Genomic DNA, 13,864 nt, shown 5'->3' on the forward strand with positions numbered 1-13,864 from the left:
GATGTGAAGAATGTCAGCGCTTCGCAAAAAAGATCCACGCGCCGGCAACAATGTTAAACTCCGTCGATAGCCCGTGGCCATTTGCAAAATGGGGCGTAGACATCGTCGGGCCTTTCATCGAAGGATCAGGGAAAGACGATTTTTGATAGTAGCCACGGACTACTTCAGTAAATGGGTGGAGGCTAAGGCCTTGGCCAGGATCAGAGACCGGATGTGTTTACTTTCATATTCCAGAACATCATTTGCAGATTTGGTATACCCGCTGAAATTGTATCTGATAACGGCAAGCAATTAAAGGGAAAAATATTGACATGCTCTTCGATACTTTCAAAATAAGAAAGAACAAGTCCACCCCCATATACCCTCAAAGAAACGGACAAGCGGAAGCTACCAACAAGACCCTCGCCCTTATACTCAAAAAACAATTAGACGAGCATAAGGGAAGATGGTGCGAACAACTGCACAATGTGTTATGGGCATACAGGACAACACGAAGATTCGCCACAGGGGAATCCCCGTTTCTTCTAACTTATGGAGCTGAAGCAGTCATACCTACGGAAATCCTCATGCCAACCACGAAGACCGAAGCTTGGGAGAAAAACCTCACAACAGATATGATGTTAGAAAGGTTGGACGACTTGGAAGGAAGAAGGGAAGTAGCTTTACAAAAGACTAGCAAGGGAGTACAACAAAAAGGTAAAGCTGCGGAATTTTGTAGAGGGGCAGTATGTGTTGAGAACAATCCCACGGTATCAGCAAGAAAAGAAATGGGGAAAGTTAGCACCTACGTGGGGAGGACCTTTTATAATACACGACGTTGCGGGTAACGGTTCCTACTACCTTCGTAATCTATAAGGCGAGGTCCTCCGGCATCCTTGGAATGCTAAGTGGCTCAAACCATACTTCCCATAGGAGCAACGCAGATTTGAATCTGCTTGGAGTGTACCAGAAGAAGAAGGGAGCCTGACCGCTCCACATGTTTCTATCTCTGGAAGAGGAATTGCAGGCCTCAACTTATCAATCAAACAAGCTTTCAAATTATCAAGTCAGAATCTATCGACAATATTGGGGAAAGTAGTTAATCTACAATCTCTCAGGGCTCCCCCATCAGTGTCCATAAGTGTAAGACCAGGGGGAAGGCACCCAGCAGAAAGAGATACCCAACCAATCTTAAGGCAACGGGTCGACGGAATGGGTGTGTAAATATTTTAATCCCATATCCTAGAACGTTGCCCCGGCCCCCACCGTCTGGGAATCCTCTGGCCCAGGATTCGCCAGCGGGGTGACAGGTCTCAAGACGATCACGAAGGTACCTTCCTTCAGTATCGCACCAAACACTTAAAAACTTTTGTTTTGTTTTTTCACAAATGCTTAAAATAAAACAAACCAACATTGCAGGTATATCAAGAAGAGGATCATTTCATAAAGGATGATTACAAAGTGAAAGGCCAATTCAAGGATACACATCAAAAAATATTCCTTTTACAGGATATCAGCAAAAAATATCTTGTTACATGATTACAAAAAGGGAAGGATAATGATGCCGCGGACCCTACAAATGCTGCGGTCTCTACCTAGATGCTGCCCCATCGGCAGGATTATTCCGAAGACTTGAAGGGACGCTCCCACCAGAAGAGGGCCCGAGGAGCTGGGCAAGGCAGAAGGAACGGACGACGAGGATAGTTCTTCACGAGACCATGCTCGTTCTTAGGCCAAGTTCTATCCTCTCCAGCATCTTGTTCGTCTCCTCAGCCAATTGACAACGAGCCTTGTGCTTAATAACTGTTGTCCGCTGTTGGGCTTGGGATAATAACGAAGATAGCCGATTCACTTCTCTAGAAGCAGCACCAACGGCCTCCTCGCGGGTTGCTGCTAAATTCTTGAAATGATTGGTCTGTTCTTCCTGCTGCGCTAAGGAAGATTGAGCCTTTTCAAGTTTTTCATTTGTGACGCGAAGGCGTCCCTCGAGCTCTGAAAAAGACAACACCACGGAGTTAGCGTAGAAAAAAAACAGGTCACACTCGATGAAATGGGATTATACCTTCGACACAAGCCGAAGCCTCTTCATACTCATTAACAACCGCATCTCGCGCTTCATCAAGATGATCATATTCCGCGGATAATTTCTTATAGTCTAGTTGAAGGTTGGTGAGAGTAAATTGACAGGCATCTAATTCTACCTGCTTCATCGAGTCCATATGACGAAGGTGGTCGACCTCTTTATTTATCTCTGAGACCCCTTTGCTAAGTCTGTACATGCACACTTCAAGATTCCTCTCAGACTCAGCCTGACGAGCTACGTCGGCACGGGACGCGGCAAAGCATTGCTGAGAGCGTAGACTTCGCACGAGCATCATCTCTTTCTCTGACAAGACAGAGCATATTATCCTTGACCCCTGAATGAGGAATGGATCGAGCCTTCTGTAATTCTTCTTCCAGCAGCTGAATCCTAGATTCCAGCAAGGAAGTACGCTCACGGGCTTCCCGCAGATTATCACGTGTCCACAGCAGTGTGCCATTAAATAAAGCACGATCATGGTTGTACAGATTTTGCATGTCGACCATCTGAACATGCCGCGCGCGCCATACCTCAGCCCGAGCATCCCATTTCTTGGCTTCATTCTTAATTTTCTCAACCAGATCTCTAATACGAGATTTTTGCCGAGCTCTTTCGTTTCGAAGCCATATCAGCTCGGGGACGCCACCCACTGGAGATAGGGTGGGGAGACTCAGACATAACAACTAAGAAATAGAAGAATGACGACATACTGCGAGGGAAAAGAACCAAACCTGTGAAAGTGGAAACTTGGCTGCGAGTTTGCTCTAACTCAGCGCGCACAGCAACAAGCTCTGAACGAAGACCGGCCTCTGCTTCACCCAGCTTTTCTTTCTCCTTAAGGCTTTTCTTCAGTTCTTCTATTTCCACCTCAGCCGCAGATAATTCCTTTTCTCTGTGACGAAGCTTAGCCTCGAGCTTCAGAGATTTTGCTTTGAAGTTTTGATACAGCACGTGGTTACAATGCTCACTCCTCATCATCTACACATCAAGATGACAAAACATTATTTCACCGAAGCATTTGATCGTCACGAAAAAGTATGTACGAAAATTTACCTCCAACACACGCTGCTGCGGAAAGCCATATTGATACCCGTCGGCGATGGCCATCATATCGGCAACGGAAGTAGGAGGCTCCGGCACAAGGGCAGTGGTGGGCCCGGGAAAGCGTATAAAATTGAGCGAAATGAAAACGGGCCTACAGTAATACCGCAAGTGCACGGTCGTCGGTTGTAGCTCGTGCAAGTACGGGTCGATCCACAGAGACTGGGTGTGTTTTGTAGTGTTTAGCTATTTTGGGCTTTAATTTGCTATTGGGCTTTGGTAACTTCTAGGCACAGTGGGCTTGGCTTTGGTTTTGGAATGGTCTTGGATTCAGTTGGCTTTGATGAATTGCTTTGGGCCTTTGAGTTCTTTGGAAATGAACTGGGCCTTTGGCTTTTGAACCTTAAGAGTGAACTGGGTTTAGTTGGCTGGGCCTTAGGCTTGAACAGAAGAACAATGGGCTTTTGTAATGACTGGACTGGGCTTGTGGTTTAATTGGCTGGGCCTCTGCTCTAAGAGTGAATTGGGCCTTTGGCCAAGCAGTTAACTGGGCTTATGGTCCTTGAACAATCAATGGGCTCTTGGCCTTTTAACCTGGACTGGGCTTATGCTGTGAGCCAAACTCAGTTGCAGCAGCAGCAGTGGAAACCAGGTTGCAGCAGCAGCAACAAGGAAAAGAAAGCAGCAGCAGCAGTACTGCACAGCAGGGGAAAGAAAGCAGCAGCAGCAGCAGCAAGGAAAAGGCAGCAAGCCAAGGGGAAGAAAACAAGGCAGTAGCAAGTAGTAAAAGCAGTGAAGCAAAGGTAACAGTGACAGAACAATGAAACTAAACAAGAACAATGGAACCAAGGCCTAAGCCAAGGGCAGGGGTGTGAAGAAGACAGTGAAGTAAAAAAAAAAGGAAGGAAAAAAAAAAGCAAAAGCAAAGCCAAGGCAATGGCTTTAGGCATTCATCTAGAGTGGGAAGAGAACCAGCTTGCTCACAGTCACTAGTGAGCACTAGTTTCTCCCCACTGCTCAATCAACTCAATGCTCTAAGGCTCTAACCTAGCATTGACACACAACAGTAGACTAATCCTAACATTTGGGAAGCTAACAGTTGACAAAACAAGAGAGCCTAGGCATACAACTAGAGTGGCAAGAGAACCAGTTTGCTCACAGTCACTAGTGAGCACTAGTTTCTCCCCACTGCTCAATCAATCCAATGCTTCAAAGGCTTTAGCCTAACATTCACACATCTAAGAATGACATGAACAACATGAGAACATTACAAGACAGAACAGAACATACACATTAAACAGGACAGGAACAGTAAGAACAGAACAGAATATGTTTTGAACAATAACAGAACTAAAACAGAACACACATGATAACAATGCTAACAGAATGGATGGAGAAACAGTGAACATACATAAATTCAGAACAAAAATTAACAGAACACAGTTCTGGACGCTGGCTATTCCATCATATCCTCTCACACACACCCTCCAGTTCTATTTATACCCAAAACATCAAATTAGGGTTATCACCCATTTTCCCAAAATCCCAAAATAAAACAGTACAATTAGGTTTACTGTTTTTCTAATGTCATGGGTCTAATTGAGCCCATTTCCCTACTCTAATCCTCTCCTGGTACGGTCCCAACATGAATTAGGGTTTCTAGAGAAACCCCCAAATTACAGAGAAATTAGGGTTAGTGATACTCACCCAAATCGAGGAAATTTCTTCCATGTAGTCTCGACCCATGCTTCCTCTGACCTTCCTGCTCTTCTCGGATGCTTCAATTTCTGTCTCTAACCTCACCTATTTCATCAACTTCTAAACTAGGGTTGTCGGGTTGAGAAGTTGATGTAATAGATGTCTAGAGAAGAAGGGGACGTGATGGTGGTATCTGCTACGGTCGGGGAAGAAGTGATGGTGGTGGAGAAGGCGAGGTAGTGACAGTTTGCAGAGACAGGGCATGGAGGTGGTGGTGGTTCTGCAACTGATTTTGGGAGAAGGGGAAGGAGCTCGACTGTTTTGGGAGAAAGGAAGTGTTTGTTTGGGTATAGGGTATCGGGTTCTACGGTGTGAAGCGGGGATAGCGCGGTTTGATGATCTGCGACAAGGAGCGATGGATGGGAAGATGGTAGGTGGATCCAACGGCGATACGGAGGTAAGCGTGGAGCGACCGTCGGATGAAGGGATGTAGCAAAACGGACGACCCAAGATGGAGATGGGAGTTGCGATGTAAAGCGGGGGCTTCGGAGTTTGATGTGCGATGATGGAGCGACCGTAGGATGCTGAGATGCTTCGATCTGACGGCTGAAATCCGAGACGGGCTTGGATAGTGGAAATGTGTTTGAGTAAGGGTTTTTGGCCTTGGGTATGCCAAGCCCATATCTTCTTTAAGGACAATTCTTCTTCTTCAAGCCCACTTCTAGCCTTTTGGTCTTGTGCACAACATTCTTCGCGGCTTCCTTGTGTAATTTCTCCCGGCTTTTCACTACTTTTCTGCTCTTTTCCGCTCTGCTATTCATCCAAACTTTATTTATTACCTAAAAATGCAAAATTAAGTAAGAAAAATATTTATTCTTGAAAACAATGAAAATACAGAATATGGGATAAAATGTAGAATTAATGCACAAAAGATGAGTTAAATGCCAACAAAAAGATATAGAAATATGCACTTTTTAGCACTCATCAGGCAGCTTCGGGAACACTCAACCTTTTTCCCCAGGCTTCAGACACCCGCGCCTTAGAAGACATCTCCATCATGCGACGGGTATACGCAGTTGATTCCTTTTCCCCAGCAACAACAGGGGCGGGATGAGAGACAAATAGAAGATTCTTTTCCTTGAACCAATCCATGATGGCGTCCTCACCCTCAGACGTCGGCGACTGTGGAAGATTATCAGCAGGCGCATCAATGACCGATTTCCCCTTCTCTGACACGACCCCCTCAGCACAAATGTTGGAATGCTCCTCCGCGCCTACATGCGCAGCATGCTCCTCCTCACCACCATCTTCTACAGTAGCGTCTCCATTACCATCACCACCAAGAACATCCCAATCATCATTGGGGGAAAGTAAAGAGAAGTCCTCGGGAAAATCGAGGGCTTCGTCAAAGAACTCCCCCGTGGAGTACATCCGATCAAAAGAAAATTCTTGAGAAGCGGGAAGGGTATCCGCGGCATCACCAGCAGGGACGGAACCGTCCCCGATAACAACGTCATCAGCCACCACGGCTTTGTTCCTTCCTTCATCACCAACATGACCAGCGAAGACCTCTTCTTCGACATTGATAGGGGAGGTACCAGTACGTTCCTCCCCATCTGTAATCTCATCCTCGGCAAACTCTTCGTTCACTGGACTAGTAACTTATTCTTGGGCTTCAGCCTCGCCCATCACAATAGTAGAAGACTGCTTCGGCCTAATCTTTTTTCTTCAACACCTGAAACCAACACCACAAAAAAGAATTATTTTCCCGACTGATGAAGTTCTAAAAGAGAAGTGCAGCTAGAATCCGCGTACCTGAGCAGTTGAGGTATTCTTCGGTGGAAGTATAACACCAGAACCCTTCCTCCTCGTCTCCCTCTACGACGTCAAGGGCATAAGGAAAATTCATACCCGCAAATTTCAGACGCCAGGGACAGAAATCTCCATAACGAGCAGGAGGAGACTCGCGTGGCTTACTACTCTCGGTAGGACGCCAACCGCGGGGACCAGGAATCCAACCGTTAAGCCCACGGACCAACTATCTCGGATAACGGTGGCGTGCCACTCGTAGTCATGATCGCGCTTGATCCGCTCTCGAGCGGGGAAGAGTTTCCGACGACTAGACCACCTCCGTGCCAGGAACATACTTCAGCTTGGCATCGCTGACCTCATTTAACAGACGAATCTCGCCCCGAGGAACAGGGAGATTCCGAAGGCTGACACTCCACGGCTTGCGATTCCTACTTGACGTAATCACCGAAGGAGTTATTGAAATTCTCAGGAGTATACCATTCCTTCTCCATGGGATTGGGGACGTAGCAAGTCATCGACGTCTCCCCTTACTCCGCAGATAGCACTCCTTTAGGGCACGGAGATAATTCCCCGATAGTTGGGATACGGAACGGCTGTGAGTATTGGTGAAGCCTTCACGACTAGCGAGCACGTCATAGTAGAAGGAATCACCTGATTTGTACAACGGCAGCATAAGAACCAGCTTCGAACGCTCCAACCGTCGTTAACAAATGAAATTCATCGAACTCATACTTGAGATAAGCTCATAAGTAATATCATCCTCAGGGGCATAGAAACGAACCCCGAAGGCTGAAGCTCATGCTTTCCTTGAACATTTCGAGATCAATATGCTTGAAGGTTACTTTTTTTCCTACTAACCGAGACACTGCGTATCAAGGGGGCAGCCTCATCATCCTCAGAGGGCGGATGAACTAATGAACACTTCAGAAGCTTTTCTCTTCACAGGGGGATTCTTTGAAGATTCAGCCCTCGGAATTACACCATTCGTATTCTTCCCTTTAAAAGTTGGAGGAGACCGCAGATGATGCTCGGGCACTAACGAACGTAGAGGAGGAATGTCAAAAGCAACAGCACGAGGCGGAGCCGGCGTACTCCTGGTATCATACGAGGACGAGCCGTTGCGCGATCGAAGACTCTTCGGGAACCAGAAGGAATTGTCGGAGGAATCTCTTCCCTAGAAGACGAGGCCTTCGCACCAGAAGAAACTCGACTGACGAACATCCTTGAGACTCTCTACGCGGAGGAGATATCGATAGCCCAGAATCAGGAGTCTGATAAGAAGCCGCGGACGGTCAGACATGGTGCGAAGATTAAAATCAAGAACAAGTTACACAAACAAAAAACATTACCAAAGATCAAAAAACCACATCAATAGCAAATACACACAGAAGAAACGCAGAAACCCTAAAATTAGTATGCATGCTCAAAATTTCATAAAATTCATACCCTCAAAATAGTGGCTTCCTAATTTAAGATGAAGAACAGGGGCAAACTAGCAGCAAGCATCAGAAGAAGTTCTTCATCACAAACAAGGAACAACAGTAGCAGAGAATTTACAAATCAACACAGCGTAAAACAGTGGAAATAAAGAAAAGAAAAACTTACCGGCAAAAACGCAGTAGAAGAAACAAACAGTGGAAGCGGGCGTGATTAATGCTAAGGTGGAGAGAATTTAAGATCACAGATTCAATGAAGACTGACAGAGAATTTTAAGATCAACAGGTTCAATGAAGACTGACAGAGAATTAAGGTCACGGGTTCAATGAAGACAGACAGAGAATTTAAGGGCTGAAAACAAAGAATGAAAACTGAGAGAGTGTTTAGGAAAAATGAAATTAATTTTCTTTCTATCCTAAAATACCCGAAAGAAGAGAAGAAGAAATTAATGGAGGAATGGGAAACGTGCCCGTTACATAAGCAGTTAATGCACGAATAAAAGACGTGCCCAAGTATCTATGAGAAGTTATTAGGAGTAGAGTGAGAAGAATATGCGACGGTAGTTTTTTCTTCAAGGCACCCATTAGACATTCAAGCCCGAAGAAAAGGGGCAAATTGTGTACACATATATCTCACTATCAGACACGTGTATATAAAAAGATACGTGGAAAGCATGCAGGACAAAACATCAAAACATGATGCATCACGAAACACCAAATAAACCCCGAGGAGTTACTTTATCTCATCCCCAAAAGAAGCTAAGATCAACGGTGGAAAGAAAGTTAGCTGACACGGACGTGTGACAGGGGCAGAAGACACTTGTCTGACACGAACAGACCCCTCAACTACCCACATTAAACACTCTGAGCAGTGTACGTGTCGATCAACCTGTGGAACGAGCGAGGATGCCTCTGCGGGATTAAGGGGCAAACGCAGACTCCGCGTGATAGACGCAAGGACACAAGAAGATAAGGTTCCAACGGTCTTCAGAGATGGGTCCCACATTCTAACCTTATAAAATACCCCCGTCTCCACCAAGAGGAAAGGGGATCGGAAAAATCAGGAAGAGAAGGAGAGAGAGAGAGAGAGATTGCAAGTGTAAGTAAATCATTTAGAAGAGAGAAACATGTAACCCAAAAGTCATTCGACTATTTGTAACATGAATGTGAAGACATAGTAAAACAACAAACCCCGTGGACGTAGGCCTTAGTGCTGAACCACGTAAACCTTGATCTTATTTACATTTCAGCACTTTACGTTTATTTAGCTCTATGGATGTTTACTTATACGTTTTGTTTTCCTCACTTGTACTTATATCCCATGCGGAAACGCCTCGCATGGAGTTGTTAGATGAGGCCATGATAAACCCGAAGGTTTTTGAGCCAATGAATCAACACCAGGATATCATCATCACAATCTCTTTAGATGATAACGATTGATTGTGAACATTTGGACCCCTGCGTGGTTTGTGTGCTCACAAGCTCAATGACCACCAGCGCCATAAAAGCCTACGAATATCCACATGAAGATGAACTTTCAGCATACAAAAAAAAAAGGCAAACTAAACACGGTGTATGTACAATTTTAGAAGTTACATAAAGACATGTATAGTTAGACTTACTACTCTATAATGCTGATGGGGATGAATGATCGGTTACATTGGGTAGCCAATTCTTTAAGTGGTTCTCACTGTCAGCATCTGCGCGAGAGAGGGCACCGAGGGGAGTGACCGTTATCTGGAACAAAATTATGATTAGCAGGATAATAAGTTCAAAGCTATAATCATTTCATCAAGTCTTGAGAGAGAATACATACATATCCTTCTTGCAGAGCTTGGAAGTCCATATCTTCTCCATCAAACTGTAACCCCTTTACCTACAGAACATTATAAACAGAATTCCAGTAGTTGCTTAATAGGTTATAATAAGCTGAAGCAGAATAGCCTATGTCATTATATTCCCCAATTTTCAGGACTGCATTTGTTGTTATGAAAGGTCACAGGTGTTCAGATTGAGCTCAGAACTCCAATATAACAGGTTTTTCAAAAAAGAAAAAATTAATGGAAATCTTCATGAATAATGTTGTTAATTCCACAAAGGTACCCGTTCTGCAAACTTAATAGAAAGACGGTTTTCAAATAATAACAGATGCGAATCATCCAAAAATGAACTGAGGTTGACTGAAATTGTCAAAAACAACAAATGTCATTACTAAAAAAACAGAATAAGAAGCTTTTCTTTGAATATGCAACAAAACGAGTATGGAAGAGGGTGGACCTGTTTCTTGAATGGAAGATTTTCTTCTGACGGAGTTGAGGAGACTTTTGGTCCCTCCCCTACTGTCGAGTTATTCTCCATGGTCATTGTTGATAACATGTTTCCTCCTTGTGATTCTGAAACAACTTGTCTCCAACCAATCTTCACAATACTTTTACCCTGTCTCGTTGCCTTATAACCCTATTGTGTTCAGTAGAAGATTGTCATACCCAACAAATGAAAACAAGGATTCATGAATTCAATCATTCATTTCTTCTAGCTAAAGTCTTTGCTGCCATACCTTGTCAAAAACATGAGGAATGACATGGAAGGCAACGTCTTTTTGGCAAAACACATGTTTAGAAGGTCTTAGTACCTCTACGGGTGGTAGTGTAGGTATGTATACATACATATATATATATATGCTACCAAAAGAGAACTAGACTAAAAATGATAAAAGGATAAAACAGGGATCCGGAGTTGAAGATCACCTTATGATGCACAACATCTGTTGGGATATCAATATTTAGAAAGCATCTTTGAAAATAAGTTCCATTCTTTATCTCAATTAGCACTGCGTTTATTATGGGCAGAATGCCTCGGCACCTAGTTTGTAGTCATCATCACTACTCTTTCCTCCAACCCTGAAATTAAAACTCCAAAGTTAGTCATGAATCAGAAACAACAGAAATAACAGACAATCAATCCAGGCATTCAGTTCCTCCGCAGAAAGATGTTTTTTTCCAAAATGCGTGCACCTTTTGCCAATACAGAAAGAGAAAGAGAAACTCATACCAATCATAGGACATAGCTAAAGAAGGTACACCAAGAAAGAAAGCTTCTCGAGCACCAGCTACAGTCCCCGAGTAAACACTGCAAATCCCGAAAAAGATGAAGCCTACCAGAGTGTGATTAGGAACAAAGAAAGAGACCCAAATAACATATAATAAAAACAGCATGAGTGCTTAGTGATAAACCAAAAAAAGCAGTAACTGTATTATATGTTACTCTTCTCAATGATATATCAAAGCAGATAACAACTCGTGAACTTCCTCCAGACCCCATTACCTATCTTTTTTTTTTACTTTCTTTCATTTCCCCTATTAAGAACAATAATATTTCTTTGTGCCGCATACTGGTACCCTGGCAGTTTTAATAAGTTTCATACTTCAGAGTATTGTTACAGATGTCTGATTGAGCCAGTGATCAAAACTACATTGAACGTGACAAGTTTGGATAAAGAGTAACATAACCAACGACAACGAAAGAATTGAATAAAGAGTAACATAACCAACAACAACGACGGAAAATAGGATAAGGTACTAACATGTGATAGCCGCAGTTGCTACCCTTGTTGATGCCACTGACAACCTGTAAAGTGTATGAACGGCAGTATTTCATAACAAGTTAGGACATTGTGCCACAGAAAAGTTTTAGAAAAGACTCCTTATGGATAAGACTTGAGGGGGTTTCTATAACTTTTAGAAAGCTTGTAATGTTTAGATAGTTTATAAAGAACTACCAGATCAGGAACTTCGGGAAAGAGCATTTGGGAAACACCAATAGAAGCACTGTCAGCTGGAGTTCCTGCGTATAATAATCACACGGAGTATCTTCATAAAAACAAAATCTTACGGAGTACTGAAATATTATCCTGTACTTCTCAACTGGAAAAAATAAATCTTTGCAGGCAGGAAAAGAACAGTGAGGAGTGCAACTTAATCCCCTTCCTATGCTAAACAACACAAAACATTTTCAATTCATATGATAAACAAGTCATATAACCAACCACAAACTGCAAATGCTGTTGCTCCTTCAATGTGTACTCGTTTGACAGAGAGCGCATGCTGCCAAGTAATACAATGACTAACGGCGAATTTTTCCCTGCAGAAACAACGGAATAGTGAATCCTTTAATAGACACGTACTGATGTATTTATTGATTACTTCAAATTGCAACATGAACACGCAAGAGTCTAGAAGGTCCAATCCGGTTTGCTTCAATTGGTTTACCCCTGAATTATAAGCATTGATTTATACATGTTTCTTGGTGGGGAAAAAAAACAAGAGAAAAAACTTAACTTCTTATTCATCTTCAACTAGTATGATGAAGTGTAAGCACTTGCCTCCTAGCTAGGGACTCAATATCCAGATTCCAGACTAGTTGAGTGAATTATAATTCTAAGATTTGTATAACGTTCACATTCACATTGAATTTGATACTAATATTAGCCAACATTAATCTCAATCTCCTAACAATTGAGAATTTAGCTAAATCAAATAAATCATGACATTAAAAAGATTCTAGCCATACCTAAGAAATCGAGTAATGAAAATTCAATCATAATTAAATTAAACAAGGAGAAATAAAGGAAACGGCCGAGGAAGAAGAACTTACGAGTCAGGAGCGCAAACTAATACCTCGTAACGATTGGTAGCAACTAAAACCTGAACGAGGGCACGTAAACCAGGTGCATCGATTCCGTCGTCGTTAGTTACCATGATCCTTGGACGTCTATTACTACTAGGGTTTACACCATTGATTACAACACCTTCCACTTCTAGAGAGAATGAAGACGGAGTTTCAGAGAGAGAGATAGGGACGACGTATGGGAAAGACTGAAGGAGGGGGTGATTGAGAGAGGAATGAGAAAGTGAACTTTTTAAGGAGGGAAAGCTTACTGGAGAACGTATTCCTCCTCGATATATGACCAGTTATCGGCTATTCTGTTTGAATCGAACACCTGATTTTTGTTTGTGACTCGGTGACAGTGGTGGTGCTGTTAGGTATGTCGCATTATCCCTGTTAATTTCCATCTTTACAGCGTCCCTTTATTGATTAGGTGGAGTGGGCATGGGCGGCATGCAGGGGCGGAGCTAGAATTTATAAGTAGGGGTGCAAAAATCTTACTTGGGGTATAAATTTTTTTAGGGGTGTAAAATAGCAAAAAATAGGCTTGTGTATAACATTGCATCTTTAATTGGTCCTAAAAAGGGCTTTGGAGCTAGCTGGGCAGGGGGTGCAGGTGTACACCCTTGCATTACTCTAGCTCCGCCCCTGGCCGCATGGCAGTTCGAAGGAAGGTACCCAACCAATACATCCACCCGAAAGGAAAAAGGGCACACAAAAATCTAACAAATCAACTCTATGATTACTTAGTTTTAAACCTATTCAGGCAAATTTATTTCATGATTTTTCATACCAGGTGGCCTGACAAACTCACTGCATCACTATGGAAAATGGCCTTCGAGACTCTGTCTCCAACTATCGAATATTTATCTATAACGGTTATCTTTCTATCGCATGTAAATACATGAGGTTCAAACATAATTTTCAATCTCAAACCCTTAATTGTATATCAAAAATTCCATATGGCAGGAGGTGTATCTCAAATTGACAGTCGACACCAACTTTATGATTTTCTAGAACCAAAATTATGGTTGTTGTTGACAAGATATCCGTTGCTTATAAAAAAAATGGTAAAAGAGAAAGAAGAGTTCACATTTTGGAAATTAACCCAGGAAACTCTTCTGCTACTAAGCAAAAAAGAGTTCAAGGTTTG

At 43.0% G+C, this 13,864-nt stretch overlaps 1 pseudogene; it reads right to left on the minus strand.

Annotated features, from left to right (window-relative positions):
* Positions 1 to 9,153: 9,153 nt before the first annotated feature.
* LOC113350726 lies at positions 9,154 to 13,118 on the minus strand (annotated as a pseudogene).
* Positions 13,119 to 13,864: the final 746 nt, after the last annotated feature.

This window comes from Papaver somniferum, chromosome 2, assembly GCF_003573695.1.
Source record: "Papaver somniferum cultivar HN1 chromosome 2, ASM357369v1, whole genome shotgun sequence".
In the NCBI taxonomy this organism is placed as follows: Eukaryota; Viridiplantae; Streptophyta; class Magnoliopsida; order Ranunculales; family Papaveraceae; genus Papaver; species Papaver somniferum.